The following is a 10,782-nucleotide window of genomic DNA, read 5'->3' on the forward strand; positions in this document are numbered from 1 at the left end:
TATATGAATTTAAATATTATGCTCTACATAGACAATGAGCTACACTATCTCATTGTAGCTATGGGTAATATGTAGTATGGTCTTAGATACCCTAAGAAAACTCTAATGAAGAGATTTGTATCTTCCTTTTTTCATTAAGATAGAAAATTTCCAACACTTCTACATGCAATGCAATTTAATAAGCTACCTTGATATTTCTCATTTTTTAGATGCTCAAAAGAATAGAGTTAAGAGGTTTAAGTAGTTATTTCAGCTACAATAAACTGACTGCCTGAGATCAATCAACATTCTGCTTTTACTGGCCCCTAAATACCATGTGCAGAATGACAATTTAAACCAAGTGTGAGTTGCTTTGCATGTTCTTTCTGTTTGTAAAGAGCAATATTTAAAATTGCAACTCACCTCAGCAGTAAAATAATAACAGCAATCTGTACAGATCTATTGCTCTGAAACCTCATGTTGCAACTAAAATTAGACAAGCAGTGCAGTCAAAGAAACACCAAGATTCTTACTTTGAATTGTGTCCTATCCATGTTCATACTCAGCCACAGGCAGAAATAACCAGATTTTGTTCACCAAGTACTTTAAATGAGTTGTAAGTTATTCAAAAATCAGTTCAACTGCTTTATTTACCCCAGCAGTGGCAGGCAGCAATTTGCTGTCCTGTGATTTGTCTTAAAATAAAGGCTGATGCCATGAACTGTGGAAAGCAGAAGCTTGCTTACCCCTATTCCTGCTTTGCCTCTCTTACTCTGTTTGCTGGGTGCAGAACACCCTCAGAGAGCAGGTGGTGTACTCAGCGCCAGGCTGGGCTCCCTTCTCAATGTCTGGTAGTCACCAGTGTTTTGACAGATAAAATAAGGAGAGCATTGTAACAGAGCAGTACAGCCACAGCTCACAGTCCCTCTCCTTCATGGAAGTGGCAGCTCTTGTGATGTCTTATGTCCATGACAATGCCTAGGGATTTGGGAAATCCTACTTTTAGCAAGTATTTGATGAAAGATGACTACATATAAGAAAGGGAATTAAACTAGAACTCTTATTCCTTGTTCCTGAACAGGAAGAAGCACATTTAACAGTCTCATGGTGATTTTTAACAACTAAAGAGGTTCTCTGAAATTTAAATAGGAATGAGTTAGGAAAACAAAGATGGAAACAGAATTAGTAGTAAAAGGCTGGTACTGCAGCATTTAGATGTGTTACAAGATGAGGACTTGTATGAAGACCTAAAAGCTCCCCCCAAAAAATTTCAAGCCACAAATATGTCATCTGTAAATTGTATGTTTTCAGTTCATGTACCCGAGAATTTGAAGGAATCAAAATCATAAACCATATATAATTTTTTTTCCAAAACTATAGAAAATAATTAAACTCATGGTGGATAATCTTGCACAAAAGGGTGATGAAATTTTGGAGCCAGGACATCCACTGCCAAGGAGATACAGAGTGATAAGCTTGGCTCCTTAGACAGAAGTTCAGCTGAGCCTCTAAACTCAGTCAGCACTGCAGATAAGAATTAAACTTAGAGCCTGAATCTTCAGACTGAAATAAAAGTTACTAGCAAATATGGGCATAATCTTTGTCTGTCAAGCTTTGAGGATACGTGCACTACTAATGAGCAAGTTCAGATCTGAACAGTTTTACAAAGAACATGTGCAGAAGTGACTCATCAAGTGTCACTGAAAAAGCCTCACAAGGAAAAATACACTAAAATGTGTTCAACAGCAGATCCTGAAGCAGGCAAAGAAATGCAAATAAAAACCCAAGACCAGTTTGGGAAAATAAAAAGTAATTAAAATGAGGGGCTACATGCAATTACTGGGACAGAAGAAATAATTATGCCAAGATGGTGGAGAAGAAAAACAGAAGAAAAAAAAAAAAATTGTGTTTAGTCTCCCCCCATGGATTCAAAAGGTCAGATTTAGCTAGTGTATGTTATTAGTATACAACAGAATAATTTATGATATAAAGAAAAGACGCACAGGCAAGGCAAACCCGCAATAGTGCCAAACAGATAACAAAGCATTAGTGGTGATATTAGTCCAGAAAGGTGTACTCAGCACTATGCAGATGAGGAACACTGAAATCTGAAATCCAGCCAGACAAACCAAATGAGAGCTATAACCATCATTCTAACATCCTGTGAGAACCAAGCAAATACTGAGGGTGAAAAATCTACCAGCTTTCATGCAGCATATACAATGGAAAAGTGATGCTTTCAGCTGAATTAAGTGCCCTATTGTGCTGGCTTGGCTGTGGCTGTATGCCACGTGCTCATCCCTCCCCCACTGTGGACTCTTCTCTACATGCTTCCACAGGTCCTGCCAGGAGACTCCTTCAGCACAGGTTTTCCACAGGGTCACAGCCTTTTTTGGGCATCCACCTGCTCTGGTGTGGGGTCTTCCATGGGCTGCAGGTGGATCTCTGCTCCTCCATGGACTTCCATGGGCTGCAGGGGCACAGATGCCTCACCCTGGGTTGCATCACGGCCTACAGGGGAATCTCTGCTCCAGCAACTTCTCCCCCCTCCTTCTGCACTGACCTGGGTTCCCGCAGAGCTGTTTCACATATTCTCACTCCTCTGGCTGCTGTTGCTTCTGTGGAGTAATTTATTTCCACTTCTTAAATACATCGTTCCAAAGTCATTACCACCATCACCAATGGGCTCAGTTTTGGCCAGCAGCAGGCCCTTCTTGGAGCTGGCTGGCACTGGCTCTATGGAATGCAGGGGAAGTCACCCCTACAGTCCCCCTGCTATGAAAACCTTGCCACACAAAACCAATACAATGATGAATTTAAGGACATTCAACATGGCAAAAGTGATTCACCACATCTCTGGGCAGACAGTGGATCAAGAGTAGCCCTGAGGAGAAGGACTTGGGATGTTGGCAGATGACATTCCAGATGTCAAGCCAATGGTATCCTGGGCTGCATCAAAAGCAGCATGGCCAGCAGGTCGAAGGAGGGGATTCATCTGGAGCACTGCATCCAGCTCTGGGACTTCCAGCATAAGAAGAACATGGACCTGTTGGAATGGGTCAAGGGAAGGGTTACAAAGATGATCAGAAATCTGGAGCACTTCTGCTGTGAGAAAAGACTGAGAGAGCTGGGGCTGTTCAGCCTGGAGAAGAGAAGGCTCTGGAGAGATCTTAGAGAAGCCTTTTGGTCCCTAAAATGGACCTACAAGAAAGCTGGAGTGGGACTTTTACTAGGGCAGAAAGAGATAGGATGAGGGGGAATGGCTTCAGACTGAAAGAGGGCAGGTTTAGACTAGATATAGGGAAGAAATTCTTTACTGTGAGGGTGGTAAAACACTGGAACAGGTTGCTGAGAGAATCTGTGGATGTGCCATCCGTGTAAGTGTTCAAAACCAGGTTGGATGGGGATTTGAACAACCTGGCCTAGTGGAAGGTGTCCCACAGCAGGGGGGTTGGAACTAGATGATCTTTAACACAACCACACACTTAATGTGTCACTCTGTAATTACGGAATGTTGACTAATACTGCTGACAAATGAGGCAAGTTACTTCATTACCTCTAACCTGCACTGCTCTTAGCTCTCACCTTTTTTTCCCATTTAGACAATCTAATCTCCATAGACAGTCTTCTTCCACATTCCAGAGTATCTTGCATAACCAGTTCTAAAATTACTGTAATGAAGTAAAAAGTGATAACAATATATAACACAGCTCATCCGCCATTCACTGTTAGAGCTTAACTTTCTCTCCACATGATTTTCAGCCTTGTTTTCCCTGGAGAAACCTCTATGAGATATCTCAAGTAGTGTGACAGGTTATACTAAAAAATCCAGACTGTATCATCTATTATGAGAACCAGGGAAAGGAGCCCATGGCCAGAGAACATCCACCATTCTCTTCCACAGTGGCAGTGCATAAATTTATTGTGGGGAAGTTAACAGGCCATTGAAAGAAAGGGTGGAGAGTGAATCCCTGGGTAGGGCTGGAAAGTAAAACCCTGGGGAGTAACCTGTAGACTGATGGAAAGAAAGAATGACTGAGGCTATCAGAGACAGGCAAGAAAAGCTTGAGCAGGACAAGCTGAGGAGAGGAACTAAACTTTTACAGAGCTTGGTGAAAGGGTGTGCCGGATCCTCTGCTTAAGTTAAAACCAACTTCGTTGACGTTAATTGCAGGCTGCCATTATGTTATGTTTCTTTCCACACCACAATAGCCTCTTCTCTGACCAATCCAATTCTTTCATTTTGCCAGTTGACATGGCAAGCAATGACTTCACAGATCTGAGGCACAATGCCTGGGCACAAACCCAACCCGGGCACAAAACCCGGCTCCCAGCTATCTCTGGTTTATCACACTTGTGAGGAAGTACAAGTTCTTAACTCTACTCTTGTAATTTCAACCCAGAAGGCCAATGAACTTGGCTTTCATTAGGAGGCTTACTACTACCATTACCTAAATGGTATTCTGAATGCTTAGCTTTGCCACCCTCATATTATATGATCTACTTACAGGTTGTAATGATGATATTTATAGTATATATGATATTGACATTTAATCTGGTGTTTGAAATTTTAGATTAAACCAGTATTATCAATGTCTCAAGTTTTGCCCCTACTTCTATGAAGGAAACCAAGAAAAAAAGGTAAAATTGGAAGTATTATATCCATCCTCAGAATTATGTGGTTCACTGTTACAAGAGTGATCAATCCATTGGTACAGATTTTTGATACAAGATCAGAATGAGAGAAGAATGCTTGTCAGCCATATCCTTGGCTATTGCAATTAACTTCCAGTGACTTCCAATAACTTTCCAATAACTGGTATCTGTCATCTCTACAGATCTATCCTGAATTAATTTCCATTAGTTAGAGTTGATGCTGAGATAACAATATTCTGGTTTTCACACACATTAAAACTGAGAAAAACAGACAAAAATGCAGGAAAGAAATAAATAATGCCTTTGACATTTCCCTGAAAATTCCCTCTTGGAAATGAAAGTGCTTTGTTTTAGTACCAGCCAGTACCAAAAACTGTGGTCCCTTAGCATATTCCTGATGTACATTAACAGTATGCTAAGTTTCTATTATTAAAACACTGCAAAACTTGCTTCTGGGGTTTCTTTCCCCTCATACAACTGTAGGTGAGAGCTTGCTCCTCCCTACCTATGTAAGAAGCTCTTTTCACTGTATTGTCTGGGAAACTGAAAAGTCCTTGAACTACTTTTTTTATCTACATGAACCACTTGAAGCAACCATTCTTGTGACCAAAGAATATGTTTGCTTAAACCCTTGTATTTTTGTGATGCTTTCATCTGATCACCTGATTCCCCTGGCAGCCAGTAAAAAAAAAAAAGAACTTGATAGCTTTCAAAATTTCATAAGCCACCTAACCAAGTGACCTGAATTTCTTCTGCACTTGTTATGTTATTAACAATTTCATCCACTCCTTGGGGTGGAGAGGGGGGAAGACAGAGGCTGTAAGGTTGGATAAGCTAAATACTGGAACCTGTCTGACCATCCCTAGGGATCAAAAATCTCAGTCTGAGCAGCAGCAATCATAAGAACTCCAGAACATGAAAAGGTTTGGTAAAAGTACATGGGCAATATCTTTTCAAGAACACCTTTGAGTACAACTGGGACAGCCTTCTCTGTGCACTGCTAAATGCCTAGTGGAACAACATATTCAAGTCTGACACACATTACTTTGGTCACAAAGAGTTATGAGAGTGAAAATTAAAAACTATCATAGAAGAAAATGGAAGTGTTTGATATTAGCACTCTGTTAGCAACAATCCCAGTAAAAGAGACAGGACAAAGGAGAAGCAGCATTGACCCCAGTGACACACCTAGTCATCCTAGGTATAGACACCCTCCTCACCTTTACCAGACGAGTACGAAAAGCATTGATTGCCCCTCAGCAAGCTCATCCCTTTATCAGTATTCCCTTGCTCTAACACACCCAGGGGAAAACAAGAAACTCTCTCCAAATGTTTCAAAGTAGCACAAGAAGATCCTGACTTTCTGTTATGCCCCTCATACAAGGAGGAGTGTAACTGAGGAGTGAAGCAACCTCTGCTCCTTCTAACCATCACAAACAGCCTGTTGTTAAAGGTATATGCATGTTGGCTGCTGAAAACCAGGTTTGTTGGGTGGCTCGTCTAATTGTTTAAGTGAGACTAGAGTATATTTGTTTAATGCAGCTAACTCGTCACGTAAACAAGAAATCATTTGCCTTCTCTGTGTACAGTTGAATTTATATTCAATATGAGTACTGACACAGAATAAAACAATGTTCTATGGGCAGGAAATGCAGTATTTTCTTTTCTCCTGGTTTGCTGAAGCATAAAGATACAGATCTAGAGTGTGTAAACAGCTTACTACTGATTAGGAAGATGTAACTTCATTAAACATCCTGGACATTTTGACAGAGAACATGTTTCATGCTATAGCAGGCCAAAATGTTGACTTAAGTACCCCAATATTGCCATAGCAAGGTTCCATCGATTTCAATCCAGAAATCAAATCCAGATAACACTCCTTAAAGAAACTATTTCAAATTTATTTTATAACACTAAATGCGTGAGGATCTCATCTCTTTAGAGCTAAACAAAAGTGGAAATAGGGGCTGAACTGGAAAAATAATGAAAGAAAATGACACCATTCAGTTCAGTAACACCTGAATGGAATATTGTATTATACTCTCCTACTCTTTTACAGAAATATTTTAAAATGTATAATTGCAGGGTAGGATTTTGGTAAGAACCCAAGGGACTTAGGTTATGGCTGTGATCCCATTTTACAATTAGAACACCTTCCCGAATTGGTATCCTTCCCCTACTTCAGCAGAAATTATAAACACAAGCAGAGACTGCTGAACTGAATCTTACAGACACATAGAATGTAAAACTGTCCTGTTTTACCCAAAGAAAGTCCTTTCTGCCTCTCCACACATTGTAGTTTTTGTGGGCTTTTTGCTCCTTACTCCTGAGGTTCCCCCACCCCGATTATATCTCCCAGGTCCCTCTGGCTAAATCCCCCACTAGAGCAACAGCTTTCATTCCATTTTTTATGATGGAGATTTTTTTAATCCATCAGCTACCTGCACTCCGGTAAACTGTGAGGAGGCTAAAGCTGAGGGTGAGCTGAGGGAAAATGATGTATATACCAAGTGCTGGACTGGGAATTGGTTTTGCCAAACCTAGCAGTTTTAAAAGAATGGTTTCACTAACATTGAATAGTTTTGTCCATCTTTTACTATATTAAAGTAAGATCTATTGACCTAGGAAATAGACAGAAATCTGCCCAGAGCAACTCATCCTACCTACCTCCAGTGTCAAGCTAAAAAAGATAAAGTGACAAGAAGTAGCAATACTGTCTGTGCTTATTGTAGTATGCATTTGTTCCTGCTTTTGAAATTATTATCCAGTAAAACTGCAAAAAAGCCAATGTTCAGAGGAAAAAAGGTCTGTTAAACCTTTACTGGCAAGCCTTATACACTTGATTCATTGCCTGTTTCTCTAACTTGTAGTTCTCATAACTCTGTGGATGTGAATGGAATTAAACAGGAATGATTCTGAAACAATGTCATAATGATCACAGACTATAATCAATCTTTATAGTCCTAGAAAGCTGGTATAAGACTGGCTGGCTGGCTGAAATTACTCCTGATATTTTCTATGAGAAGACCTGCCTGGCATTAATTACAGTACAGAAAAACTTAGAACAGTAACTTGCAAGCCATCTGCATAACTGTAAAGCAACACCAAATTAAATTTGTTCCAGGACCTGTTATTTGTGGAGGAGGAGTTGCGTTTTCTTTGCAATCATGTTACGTTTCTTTACTAGATTGAACCTTAAAATGTACATACGTAAATGTATTTACTCCTCCCAAAATGCAAATACCATTGGGCAGTTTCTGAGGAAGGAAGAGCATCCTCTGTTTACCTGTTCATTAGCTAAAATCCCCCAAACCTCACCTTTCTATGCTCTCTGAATCAATCTGGGATTGAAGCCAAAGTCACCGACTATATAAGAGCGACAAAGCACATATGAACTATGGTCCTGATCAAGTTTAGACCCAACATCCTTGTGCCAAACTCCACTCAAGATGGGGTTTGGCAGGGGGCTATGGCTACCAGAATGGGCTTTCCTGTTAGCAGTTTGCTGTGTCCATCAAATAGGTAAGAAGTTTTTTATTGGGAAAAGAAAAAATACTCTGTTTAGACCTAGTAATGTATTTTAAACAATTATACTAATTGATTCATATAAGAGGTGGTTGACAAGATTTCTTTATATATTTTCATGGAATATTAAGTGTCTGTCTATTAACTGGACAGTTTTAATTTAATATTGCCTCAAATTTCCGTATGTTACTACATAAGGAAAGTAGCCATGAAGATCAAATCCAAAAGAACTCTTATTCATGTCTTAAAATGTCAGTTTCTCAGTATTGCTTATGCCTTAAAAAAGCATTTTATTCCTGTTGCATTTTGTATTAGAATTCATTATGAATGTTATGGTTATTATGAAATCTAAACCACTACATTTTCCAGTTGCTAGATCAGACCACTGGTCAATCTTTTTCAGTATTTCGTCACCTACCAGGGGCTAATTCCTGATTCCTCAACATTTCTTGCAACTTCTTTTGCAAAAGGAACAGGGAGGGAATATTCGTATGGCAAGGATTTTCAGTAACTAATTGTGCAGCATTTATAATACCCTAAGCAAAATATTTATATAAGTTACAGATATTGAGTATGAACAGGACAGGGAGATTTGTGTGACACTACCATGCATTATTTTGGATGGGGTTTTTTCACCTGTCAATATTATATCCATCAGGGCTGGTCTTGGCAGTTTTTAGTAGTATAAGTAACCCTGTTAAGTTGATGGAACTAATCAAACTGGAACTACTTGCAGGAGTACCAGCTTGATAAGTCAGTCTCATTCATGTACAGTAATTTCTGGCCTGTCAGCTAACATTTTAAAATCTGCAGATTGCCTAGGTAAATTTATCTTGCATATCATTTTCAAAACATTGAGAAGTGCAAATATAATTTTAGGCTGCTTTATAGTTTGTGAAATAAACACTAAAATACTGGCCAGTTGATCTATATTGTACTTGAAAACACAACGGTCTTGTAGAATATAAACTTATGCCCAGAGTTACGCAATGTTGGTCAGAAGCGCTTTCAGCCATTCATGGAACAAGAAAGTTATTTCTCCTGTGCAGTGCTAATCTGATAAACTGTTTTGAAAAATGAGTGGTAATTAGTCATCAAACACCTCTTTATTTGAATCACACCCTGTGGAAAATATTTTCTATATCTAGACTAAAGAATATTGGTCCTATCCCATGCCATCTCCACAAACATTGTGTGCCTGCCTTTATATTTCATGTCAAATATTAACTTTTATAGACTGATGACAACAATAATTACCAGCTGGATATGGACTTTGCAGAATACAACCAAATATTCTTAATAATTTAATTAGTTTCCAAATTATCAAATACTACATTATCTTACAACTGAGAGATACTTATTTTTATAATTGTAAACAACGTGGCATTGTGTAATTGCTAAACAAACCAATGCAGGTAGAATTTCCTTGGGAATGATGTATTTGCTAAGTAAACAGAAGCTCCTGCTGTTTCCTTGAGAAAAATTAACAGAACAAAATACATGTATAGATCTATTTTGCTCTGCTACCAAGGTTCCCACACTAGAATAAACAAACCTTCTATGATTCTGTGCCTGCTGAGATTCCTATGGATGTGAAAGCAAAGTTCAGCCTATTATGTAGAGTTAAAGAGGCATTTCTCTAACCTGATCAGTATCAATTTTTTTCACCAATTATATTTTCATCAATTATAATCAGTATAAATTATAATGACGTGAATACCTTTATTTCATGTTATTATCTATGGTGCTCAAAGATGAGAAGGATATGGAAAATGGTTAAACTCTGTCCCACATCACTTCTTTGCACATCACTAGCAGTCAAGCACAAAGTTAAATGGGAAAAGAATTAAAACCTTAGAGCTGAAAGAAACTGCAGACACTGCAGCAACTTCTACCCATGGTGGGGCTGCCCAGAACCCTCTCCTCCAAAGCCAGTCTCTTGGGGTCCTCTTTGGGATAGGGGACTTGAATTCTTTAGCTCTGGGATCAAGTAATAAATCTGCTTACATGGTGTACAGCCAGACATTATATTTAAAAAATATATATTTTTAAAAAAGGTGTTCCCAATCCAATTATTTTAAAGGCAAAGACAGTTGTTCAGCTTTCATGAAGGTACACGGGCTGAGGTTCTTCAGTGGAGAAAATGCTCAGCAGGGAATGTAAGCACCAAAGGGGGCTGGGGCTTATGGCACATCCCTGACTTCAGCATTTCCCCCTCTTCCACCAATACGGCTCTCAGTTCAGTGAGTTGGGTCTTACGGATCCAGTTCTGACTTGGTGAACTCTTCTCACCTATTGTATAAGGAAAAAGGGGCCTAACTTAGGGTAAGCTCCATAGGCAGTTCTGCTTCGACTGAGAAATTCTCTAGATGCCTACAGTGCTCATTCACATAATCCAGATAAGGATACTAGTAATTTCATCACTTAAATCCTGTGAGGATTTAGACTTGGCAGGTTATACGTACATATTAGTCAATGTGTTACAAGCACAGTTACCACATCCTAACTGGATTCAGTCCTTCACAAAATAAAGTTGTAGCCCTTCAACTTTTACAGGAAGTGCCTGACATATTTACTTATAAAATCCAAGACCTTAAAATGTCAGCCCAGGAGATCAGGGTC

Source organism: Corvus cornix, chromosome 5 (assembly GCF_000738735.6).
Source record: "Corvus cornix cornix isolate S_Up_H32 chromosome 5, ASM73873v5, whole genome shotgun sequence".
NCBI lineage: Eukaryota > Metazoa > Chordata > Aves > Passeriformes > Corvidae > Corvus > Corvus cornix.